The 9,403-nt window shown below is 52.1% G+C and overlaps 5 non-coding genes and 1 pseudogene across 5 annotated transcripts; all 6 read right to left on the bottom strand.

Annotated features, from left to right (window-relative positions):
• Nucleotides 1-563: 563 nt before the first annotated feature.
• On the bottom strand, nt 564-682 carry LOC148150701 (5S ribosomal RNA). The gene has a single exon (XR_015756768.1). It is a non-coding gene; the product is annotated as a 5S ribosomal RNA (ribosomal RNA).
• Nucleotides 683-2,228: 1,546 nt separating this feature from the next.
• On the bottom strand, nt 2,229-2,347 carry LOC148150700 (5S ribosomal RNA). The gene has a single exon (XR_015756776.1). It is a non-coding gene; the product is annotated as a 5S ribosomal RNA (ribosomal RNA).
• A 1,546-nt stretch (nt 2,348-3,893) lies between these two features.
• LOC148150699 (5S ribosomal RNA) lies at nt 3,894-4,012 on the bottom strand (annotated as a pseudogene).
• Nucleotides 4,013-5,558: 1,546 nt separating this feature from the next.
• LOC148150698 (5S ribosomal RNA) lies at nt 5,559-5,677 on the bottom strand. The gene has a single exon (XR_015755256.1). It is a non-coding gene; the product is annotated as a 5S ribosomal RNA (ribosomal RNA).
• Nucleotides 5,678-7,223: 1,546 nt separating this feature from the next.
• On the bottom strand, nt 7,224-7,342 carry LOC148150697 (5S ribosomal RNA). The gene has a single exon (XR_015756803.1). It is a non-coding gene; the product is annotated as a 5S ribosomal RNA (ribosomal RNA).
• A 1,546-nt stretch (nt 7,343-8,888) lies between these two features.
• Nucleotides 8,889-9,007, bottom strand: LOC148150696 (5S ribosomal RNA). The gene has a single exon (XR_015756792.1). It is a non-coding gene; the product is annotated as a 5S ribosomal RNA (ribosomal RNA).
• Between the last annotated feature and the right edge of the window lie 396 nt (nt 9,008-9,403).

The raw sequence follows: 9,403 nt of genomic DNA, 5'->3' as shown, positions 1-9,403 counted from the left end.
GCGGCAGGCAACATGTTTCCGCTGCGGGGTGAGTGCCGAAACAGAGGACACAGCTTAAAAATACGGGGTAGACCATTTAGGACAGAGATGAGGAGAAACTTCTTCACCCAGAGAGTGGTGGCTGTGTGGAATGCTCTGCCCCAGAGGGCAGTGGAGGCCCAGTCTCTGGATTCATTTAAGAAAGAGTTGGATAGAGCTCTCAAGGATAGTGGAATCAAGGGTTATGGAGATAAGGCAGGAACAGGATACTGATTAAGGATGATCAGCCATGATCATATTGAATGGTGGTGCAGGCTGGAAGGGCAGAATGGCCAACTCCTGCACCTATTGTCTATTGTCCGCCTTTCCTGACTGCCACCCGCAGACAGCGTGCAGCCCCAATCCCTTTCTTTCCGCCTTTCTTGCTGATTTTGGCAGCGCTCCGCTCTCCTCCCCTCCGTGTCTCGTGCCTGCAGGAGACTGATACCAGGCACAGCAGCAGCAGCAAAAATAACCTGCCGCTCCATTGCCTGGCACAAGACAAGTGCAGAGGGGTGACTTGAGCAGCCACTGCTGGCGGAAAAAGCCTACTGCACCTGGTATTCCCAGGCGGTCTCCCATCCAAGTACTAACCAGGCCTGAGTCTGCTTAGCGTCCGAGATCAGACGAGATCGGGCGTTTTCAGACTAGTATGGCCGTAGGCGCTGGCCCCTGCCTTTTCTCCCTACTTCAAGGCGTGCTGGCCAGCCACATTTTCTTTCTTGCTCTTTCTCTTTATCCCCTTTGGCTTTTTTTTCTCTTTTCTCTTTGCTCTTCCTCCTCCGTGCGTGCTTCCCTCCCTCCGTCCCTCCAGCTGCCTTTCAGCCAGCCCTTGCCCACCAGGCTCCTGTAGTCTCCCACATCCCCACACAGGCCAACTGCAAGCCCTCCCCCTGCTTCATAGGGCCGCAGCCTGCATTCTCTCATCCTTCCACACTCCTCCACCCCTCCATTTCGGAATGCCGGGCACTGACCAGTGGGGTACCGCACGGATCAGTACTGGGACCGCAGCTTTTTACAATCTATCTTCAGGATATACAAGATGGTATTAGCAATAACATTCGCAAATTTCATCAGCTGGGTGGCAGGGTGAAATGTGATGAGGATGTTAGGAGATTACAGGGTGACCTGGACAAGTTAGGTGAGTGCTCAGATGCATGGCAGATGCACTTTCACGTGGATAAATGGATCCTTATCCACTTTGGTGGCAAGAACAGGAAGGCAGATTACCACCTAAGTGGAATCAATTTAGGTAAAGGGGCAGTACAGAGAGATCTGGGGGTTCTTGTACACCACTCAATGAAGGTAAGCATGCAGGTACAGCAGGTAGTGAAGAAGGCTAATAGCATGCTGGCCTTCATAACAAGAGGGATTGAGTATAGAAGCAAAGAGGTCCTTCTGCAGCTGTACAGGGCCCTGGTGAGACCACACCTGGAGTACTGTGTGCAGTTCTGGTCTCCAAATTTGAGGAGAGACATTCTGGCTATTGAGGGAATGCAGCGTAGGTTCACGAGGTCAATTCCTGGAATGGCGGGATTACCTTACACTGAGAGACTGGAGCGACTGGGCTCGTGTACCCTTGAGTTTAGAAGACTGAGAGGGGATCTGGTTGAGACATATAAGATGATCAAAGGATTGGACACTCTGGCGGCAGGCAACATGTTTCCGCTGCGGGGTGAGTGCCGAAACAGAGGACACAGCTTAAAAATACGGGGTAGACCATTTAGGACAGAGATGAGGAGAAACTTCTTCACCCAGAGAGTGGTGGCTGTGTGGAATGCTCTGCCCCAGAGGGCAGTGGAGGCCCAGTCTCTGGATTCATTTAAGAAAGAGTTGGATAGAGCTCTCAAGGATAGTGGAATCAAGGGTTATGGAGATAAGGCAGGAACAGGATACTGATTAAGGATGATCAGCCATGATCATATTGAATGGTGGTGCAGGCTGGAAGGGCAGAATGGCCAACTCCTGCACCTATTGTCTATTGTCCGCCTTTCCTGACTGCCACCCGCAGACAGCGTGCAGCCCCAATCCCTTTCTTTCCGCCTTTCTTGCTGATTTTGGCAGCGCTCCGCTCTCCTCCCCTCCGTGTCTCGTGCCTGCAGGAGACTGATGCCAGGCACAGCAGCAGCAGCAAAAATAACCTGCCGCTCCATTGCCTGGCACAAGACAAGTGCAGAGGGGTGACTTGAGCAGCCACTGCTGGCGGAAAAAGCCTACTGCACCTGGTATTCCCAGGCGGTCTCCCATCCAAGTACTAACCAGGCCTGAGTCTGCTTAGCTTCCGAGATCAGACGAGATCAGGCGTTTTCAGACTAGTATGGCCGTAGGCGCTGGCCCCTGCCTTTTCTCCCTACTTCAAGGCGTGCTGGCCAGCCACATTTTCTTTCTTGCTCTTTCTCTTCATCCCCTTTGGCTTTTTTTTCTCTTTTCTCTTTGCTCTTCCTCCTCCGTGCGTGCTTCCCTCCCTCCGTCCCTCCAGCTGCCTTTCAGCCAGCCCTTGCCCACCAGGCTCCTGTAGTCTCCCACATCCCCACACAGGCCAACTGCAAGCCCTCCCCCTGCTTCATAGGGCCGCAGCCTGCATTCTCTCATCCTTCCACACTCCTCCACCCCTCCATTTCGGAATGCCAGGCACTGACCAGTGGGGTACCGCACGGATCAGTACTGGGACCGCAGCTTTTTACAATCTATCTTCAGGATATACAAGATGGTATTAGCAATAACATTCGCAAATTTCATCAGCTGGGTGGCAGGGTGAAATGTGATGAGGATGTTAGGAGATTACAGGGTGACCTGGACAAGTTAGGTGAGTGCTCAGATGCATGGCAGATGCACTTTCACGTGGATAAATGGATCCTTATCCACTTTGGTGGCAAGAACAGGAAGGCAGATTACCACCTAAGTGGAATCAATTTAGGTAAAGGGGCAGTACAGAGAGATCTGGGGGTTCTTGTACACCACTCAATGAAGGTAAGCATGCAGGTACAGCAGGTAGTGAAGAAGGCTAATAGCATGCTGGCCTTCATAACAAGAGGGATTGAGTATAGAAGCAAAGAGGTCCTTCTGCAGCTGTACAGGGCCCTGGTGAGACCACACCTGGAGTACTGTGTGCAGTTCTGGTCTCCAAATTTGAGGAGAGACATTCTGGCTATTGAGGGAATGCAGCGTAGGTTCACGAGGTCAATTCCTGGAATGGCGGGATTACCTTACACTGAAAGACTGGAGCGACTGGGCTTGTGTACCCTTGAGTTTAGAAGACTGAGAGGGGATCTGGTTGAGACATATAAGATGATCAAAGGATTGGACACTCTGGCGGCAGGCAACATGTTTCCGCTGCGGGGTGAGTGCCGAAACAGAGGACACAGCTTAAAAATACGGGGTAGACCATTTAGGACAGAGATGAGGAGAAACTTCTTCACCCAGAGAGTGGTGGCTGTGTGGAATGCTCTGCCCCAGAGGGCAGTGGAGGCCCAGTCTCTGGATTCATTTAAGAAAGAGTTGGATAGAGCTCTCAAGGATAGTGGAATCAAGGGTTATGGAGATAAGGCAGGAACAGGATACTGATTAAGGATGATCAGCCATGATCATATTGAATGGTGGTGCAGGCTGGAAGGGCAGAATGGCCAACTCCTGCACCTATTGTCTATTGTCCGCCTTTCCTGACTGCCACCCGCAGACAGCGTGCAGCCCCAATCCCTTTCTTTCCGCCTTTCTTGCTGATTTTGGCAGCGCTCCGCTCTCCTCCCCTCCGTGTCTCGTGCCTGCAGGAGACTGATGCCAGGCACAGCAGCAGCAGCAAAAATAACCTGCCGCTCCATTGCCTGGCACAAGACAAGTGCAGAGGGGTGACTTGAGCAGCCACTGCTGGCGGAAAAAGCTTACTGCACCTGGCATTCCCAGGCGGTCTCCCATCCAAGTACTAACCAGGCCTGAGTCTGCTTAGCGTCCAAGATCAGACGAGATCGGGCATTTTCAGACTAGTATGGCCGTAGGCGCTGGCCCCTGCCTTTTCTCCCTACTTCAAGGCGTGCTGGCCAGCCACATTTTCTTTCTTGCTCTTTCTCTTTATCCCCTTTGGCTTTTTTTTCTCTTTTCTCTTTGCTCTTCCTCCTCCGTGCGTGCTTCCCTCCCTCCGTCCCTCCAGCTGCCTTTCAGCCAGCCCTTGCCCACCAGGCTCCTGTAGTCTCCCACATCCCCACACAGGCCAACTGCAAGCCCTCCCCCTGCTTCATAGGGCCGCAGCCTGCATTCTCTCATCCTTCCACACTCCTCCACCCCTCCATTTCGGAATGCCGGGCACTGACCAGTGGGGTACCGCACGGATCAGTACTGGGACTGCAGCTTTTTACAATCTATCTTCAGGATATACAAGATGGTATTAGCAATAACATTCGCAAATTTCATCAGCTGGGTGGCAGGGTGAAATGTGATGAGGATGTTAGGAGATTACAGGGTGACCTGGACAAGTTAGGTGAGTGCTCAGATGCATGGCAGATGCACTTTCACGTGGATAAATGGATCCTTATCCACTTTGGTGGCAAGAACAGGAAGGCAGATTACCACCTAAGTGGAATCAATTTAGGTAAAGGGGCAGTACAGAGAGATCTGGGGGTTCTTGTACACCACTCAATGAAGGTAAGCATGCAGGTACAGCAGGTAGTGAAGAAGGCTAATAGCATGCTGGCCTTCATAACAAGAGGGATTGAGTATAGAAGCAAAGAGGTCCTTCTGCAGCTGTACAGGGCCCTGGTGAGACCACACCTGGAGTACTGTGTGCAGTTCTGGTCTCCAAATTTGAGGAGAGACATTCTGGCTATTGAGGGAATGCAGCGTAGGTTCACGAGGTCAATTCCTGGAATGGCGGGATTACCTTACACTGAAAGACTGGAGCGACTGGGCTCGTGTACCCTTGAGTTTAGAAGACTGAGAGGGGATCTGGTTGAGACATATAAGATGATCAAAGGATTGGACACTCTGGCGGCAGGCAACATGTTTCCGCTGCGGGGTGAGTGCCGAAACAGAGGACACAGCTTAAAAATACGGGGTAGACCATTTAGGACAGAGATGAGGAGAAACTTCTTCACCCAGAGAGTGGTGGCTGTGTGGAATGCTCTGCCCCAGAGGGCAGTGGAGGCCCAGTCTCTGGATTCATTTAAGAAAGAGTTGGATAGAGCTCTCAAGGATAGTGGAATCAAGGGTTATGGAGATAAGGCAGGAACAGGATACTGATTAAGGATGATCAGCCATGATCATATTGAATGGTGGTGCAGGCTGGAAGGGCAGAATGGCCAACTCCTGCACCTATTGTCTATTGTCCGCCTTTCCTGACTGCCACCCGCAGACAGCGTGCAGCCCCAATCCCTTTCTTTCCGCCTTTCTTGCTGATTTTGGCAGCGCTCCGCTCTCCTCCCCTCCGTGTCTCGTGCCTGCAGGAGACTGATGCCAGGCACAGCAGCAGCAGCAAAAATAACCTGCCGCTCCATTGCCTGGCACAAGACAAGTGCAGAGGGGTGACTTGAGCAGCCACTGCTGGCGGAAAAAGCCTACTGCACCTGGTATTCCCAGGCGGTCTCCCATCCAAGTACTAACCAGGCCTGAGTCTGCTTAGCTTCCGAGATCAGACGAGATCGGGCGTTTTCAGACTAGTATGGCCGTAGGCGCTGGCCCCTGCCTTTTCTCCCTACTTCAAGGCGTGCTGGCCAGCCACATTTTCTTTCTTGCTCTTTCTCTTTATCCCCTTTGGCTTTTTTTTCTCTTTTCTCTTTGCTCTTCCTCCTCCGTGCGTGCTTCCCTCCCTCCGTCCCTCCAGCTGCCTTTCAGCCAGCCCTTGCCCACCAGGCTCCTGTAGTCTCCCACATCCCCACACAGGCCAACTGCAAGCCCTCCCCCTGCTTCATAGGGCCGCAGCCTGCATTCTCTCATCCTTCCACACTCCTCCACCCCTCCATTTCGGAATGCCGGGCACTGACCAGTGGGGTACCGCACCGATCAGTACTGGGACCGCAGCTTTTTACAATCTATCTTCAGGATATACAAGATGGTATTAGCAATAACATTCGCAAATTTCATCAGCTGGGTGGCAGGGTGAAATGTGATGAGGATGTTAGGAGATTACAGGGTGACCTGGACAAGTTAGGTGAGTGCTCAGATGCATGGCAGATGCACTTTCACGTGGATAAATGGATCCTTATCCACTTTGGTGGCAAGAACAGGAAGGCAGATTACCACCTAAGTGGAATCAATTTAGGTAAAGGGGCAGTACAGAGAGATCTGGGGGTTCTTGTACACCACTCAATGAAGGTAAGCATGCAGGTACAGCAGGTAGTGAAGAAGGCTAATAGCATGCTGGCCTTCATAACAAGAGGGATTGAGTATAGAAGCAAAGAGGTCCTTCTGCAGCTGTACAGGGCCCTGGTGAGACCACACCTGGAGTACTGTGTGCAGTTCTGGTCTCCAAATTTGAGGAGAGACATTCTGGCTATTGAGGGAATGCAGCGTAGGTTCACGAGGTCAATTCCTGGAATGGCGGGATTACCTTACACTGAAAGACTGGAGCGACTGGGCTTGTGTACCCTTGAGTTTAGAAGACTGAGAGGGGATCTGGTTGAGACATATAAGATGATCAAAGGATTGGACACTCTGGCGGCAGGCAACATGTTTCCGCTGCGGGGTGAGTGCCGAAACAGAGGACACAGCTTAAAAATACGGGGTAGACCATTTAGGACAGAGATGAGGAGAAACTTCTTCACCCAGAGAGTGGTGGCTGTGTGGAATGCTCTGCCCCAGAGGGCAGTGGAGGCCCAGTCTCTGGATTCATTTAAGAAAGAGTTGGATAGAGCTCTCAAGGATAGTGGAATCAAGGGTTATGGAGATAAGGCAGGAACAGGATACTGATTAAGGATGATCAGCCATGATCATATTGAATGGTGGTGCAGGCTGGAAGGGCAGAATGGCCAACTCCTGCACCTATTGTCTATTGTCCGCCTTTCCTGACTGCCACCCGCAGACAGCGTGCAGCCCCAATCCCTTTCTTTCCGCCTTTCTTGCTGATTTTGGCAGCGCTCCGCTCTCCTCCCCTCCGTGTCTCGTGCCTGCAGGAGACTGATGCCAGGCACAGCAGCAGCAGCAAAAATAACCTGCCGCTCCATTGCCTGGCACAAGACAAGTGCAGAGGGGTGACTTGAGCAGCCACTGCTGGCGGAAAAAGCCTACTGCACCTGGTATTCCCAGGCGGTCTCCCATCCAAGTACTAACCAGGCCTGAGTCTGCTTAGCTTCCGAGATCAGACGAGATCGGGCGTTTTCAGACTAGTATGGCCGTAGGCGCTGGCCCCTGCCTTTTCTCCCTACTTCAAGGCGTGCTGGCCAGCCACATTTTCTTTCTTGCTCTTTCTCTTTATCCCCTTTGGCTTTTTTTTCTCTTTTCTCTTTGCTCTTCCTCCTCCGTGCGTGCTTCCCTCCCTCCGTCCCTCCAGCTGCCTTTCAGCCAGCCCTTGCCCACCAGGCTCCTGTAGTCTCCCACATCCCCACACAGGCCAACTGCAAGCCCTCCCCCTGCTTCATAGGGCCGCAGCCTGCATTCTCTCATCCTTCCACACTCCTCCACCCCTCCATTTCGGAATGCCGGGCACTGACCAGTGGGGTACCGCACCGATCAGTACTGGGACCGCAGCTTTTTACAATCTATCTTCAGGATATACAAGATGGTATTAGCAATAACATTCGCAAATTTCATCAGCTGGGTGGCAGGGTGAAATGTGATGAGGATCTTAGGAGATTACAGGGTGACCTGGACAAGTTAGGTGAGTGCTCAGATGCATGGCAGATGCACTTTCACGTGGATAAATGGATCCTTATCCACTTTGGTGGCAAGAACAGGAAGGCAGATTACCACCTAAGTGGAATCAATTTAGGTAAAGGGGCAGTACAGAGAGATCTGGGGGTTCTTGTACACCACTCAATGAAGGTAAGCATGCAGGTACAGCAAGTAGTGAAGAAGGCTAATAGCATGCTGGCCTTCATAACAAGAGGGATTGAGTATAGAAGCAAAGAGGTCCTTCTGCAGCTGTACAGGGCCCTGGTGAGACCACACCTGGAGTACTGTGTGCAGTTCTGGTCTCCAAATTTGAGGAGAGACATTCTGGCTATTGAGGGAATGCAGCGTAGGTTCACGAGGTCAATTCCTGGAATGGCGGGATTACCTTACACTGAAAGACTGGAGCGACTGGGCTTGTGTACCCTTGAGTTTAGAAGACTGAGAGGGGATCTGGTTGAGACATATAAGATGATCAAAGGATTGGACACTCTGGCGGCAGGCAACATGTTTCCGCTGCGGGGTGAGTGCCGAAACAGAGGACACAGCTTAAAAATACGGGGTAGACCATTTAGGACAGAGATGAGGAGAAACTTCTTCACCCAGAGAGTGGTGGCTGTGTGGAATGCTCTGCCCCAGAGGGCAGTGGAGGCCCAGTCTCTGGATTCATTTAAGAAAGAGTTGGATAGAGCTCTCAAGGATAGTGGAATCAAGGGTTATGGAGATAAGGCAGGAACAGGATACTGATTAAGGATGATCAGCCATGATCATATTGAATGGTGGTGCAGGCTGGAAGGGCAGAATGGCCAACTCCTGCACCTATTGTCTATTGTCCGCCTTTCCTGACTGCCACCCGCAGACAGCGTGCAGCCCCAATCCCTTTCTTTCCGCCTTTCTTGCTGATTTTGGCAGCGCTCCGCTCTCCTCCCCTCCGTGTCTCGTGCCTGCAGGAGACTGATGCCAGGCACAGCAGCAGCAGCAAAAATAACCTGCCGCTCCATTGCCTGGCACAAGACAAGTGCAGAGGGGTGACTTGAGCAGCCACTGCTGGCGGAAAAAGCCTACTGCACCTGGTATTCCCAGGCGGTCTCCCATCCAAGTACTAACCAGGCCTGAGTCTGCTTAGCTTCCGAGATCAGACGAGATCGGGCGTTTTCAGACTAGTATGGCCGTAGGCGCTGGCCCCTGCCTTTTCTCCCTACTTCAAGGCGTGCTGGCCAGCCACATTTTCTTTCTTGCTCTTTCTCTTTATCCCCTTTGGCTTTTTTTTCTCTTTTCTCTTTGCTCTTCCTCCTCCGTGCGTGCTTCCCTCCCTCCGTCCCTCCAGCTGCCTTTCAGCCAGCCCTTGCCCACCAGGCTCCTGTAGTCTCCCACATCCCCACACAGGCCAACTGCAAGCCCTCCCCCTGCTTCATAGGGCCGCAGCCTGCATTCTCTCATCCTTCCACACTCCTCCACCCCTCCATTTCGGAATGCCAGGCACTGACCAGTGGGGTACCGCACCGATCAGTACTGGGACCGCAGCTTTTTACAATCTATCTTCAGGATATACAAGATGGTATTAGCAATTACA

This window comes from Chiloscyllium plagiosum, unplaced genomic scaffold (assembly GCF_037043375.1).
Source record: "Chiloscyllium plagiosum isolate Xiang-an unplaced genomic scaffold, Cpla_swu_hap1 HiC_scaffold_3, whole genome shotgun sequence".
NCBI classification, from domain to species: domain Eukaryota; kingdom Metazoa; phylum Chordata; class Chondrichthyes; order Orectolobiformes; family Hemiscylliidae; genus Chiloscyllium; species Chiloscyllium plagiosum.
Note: the sequence above shows the minus strand (reverse complement) of the source record. Positions and strands in the feature narration are given on the sequence as shown.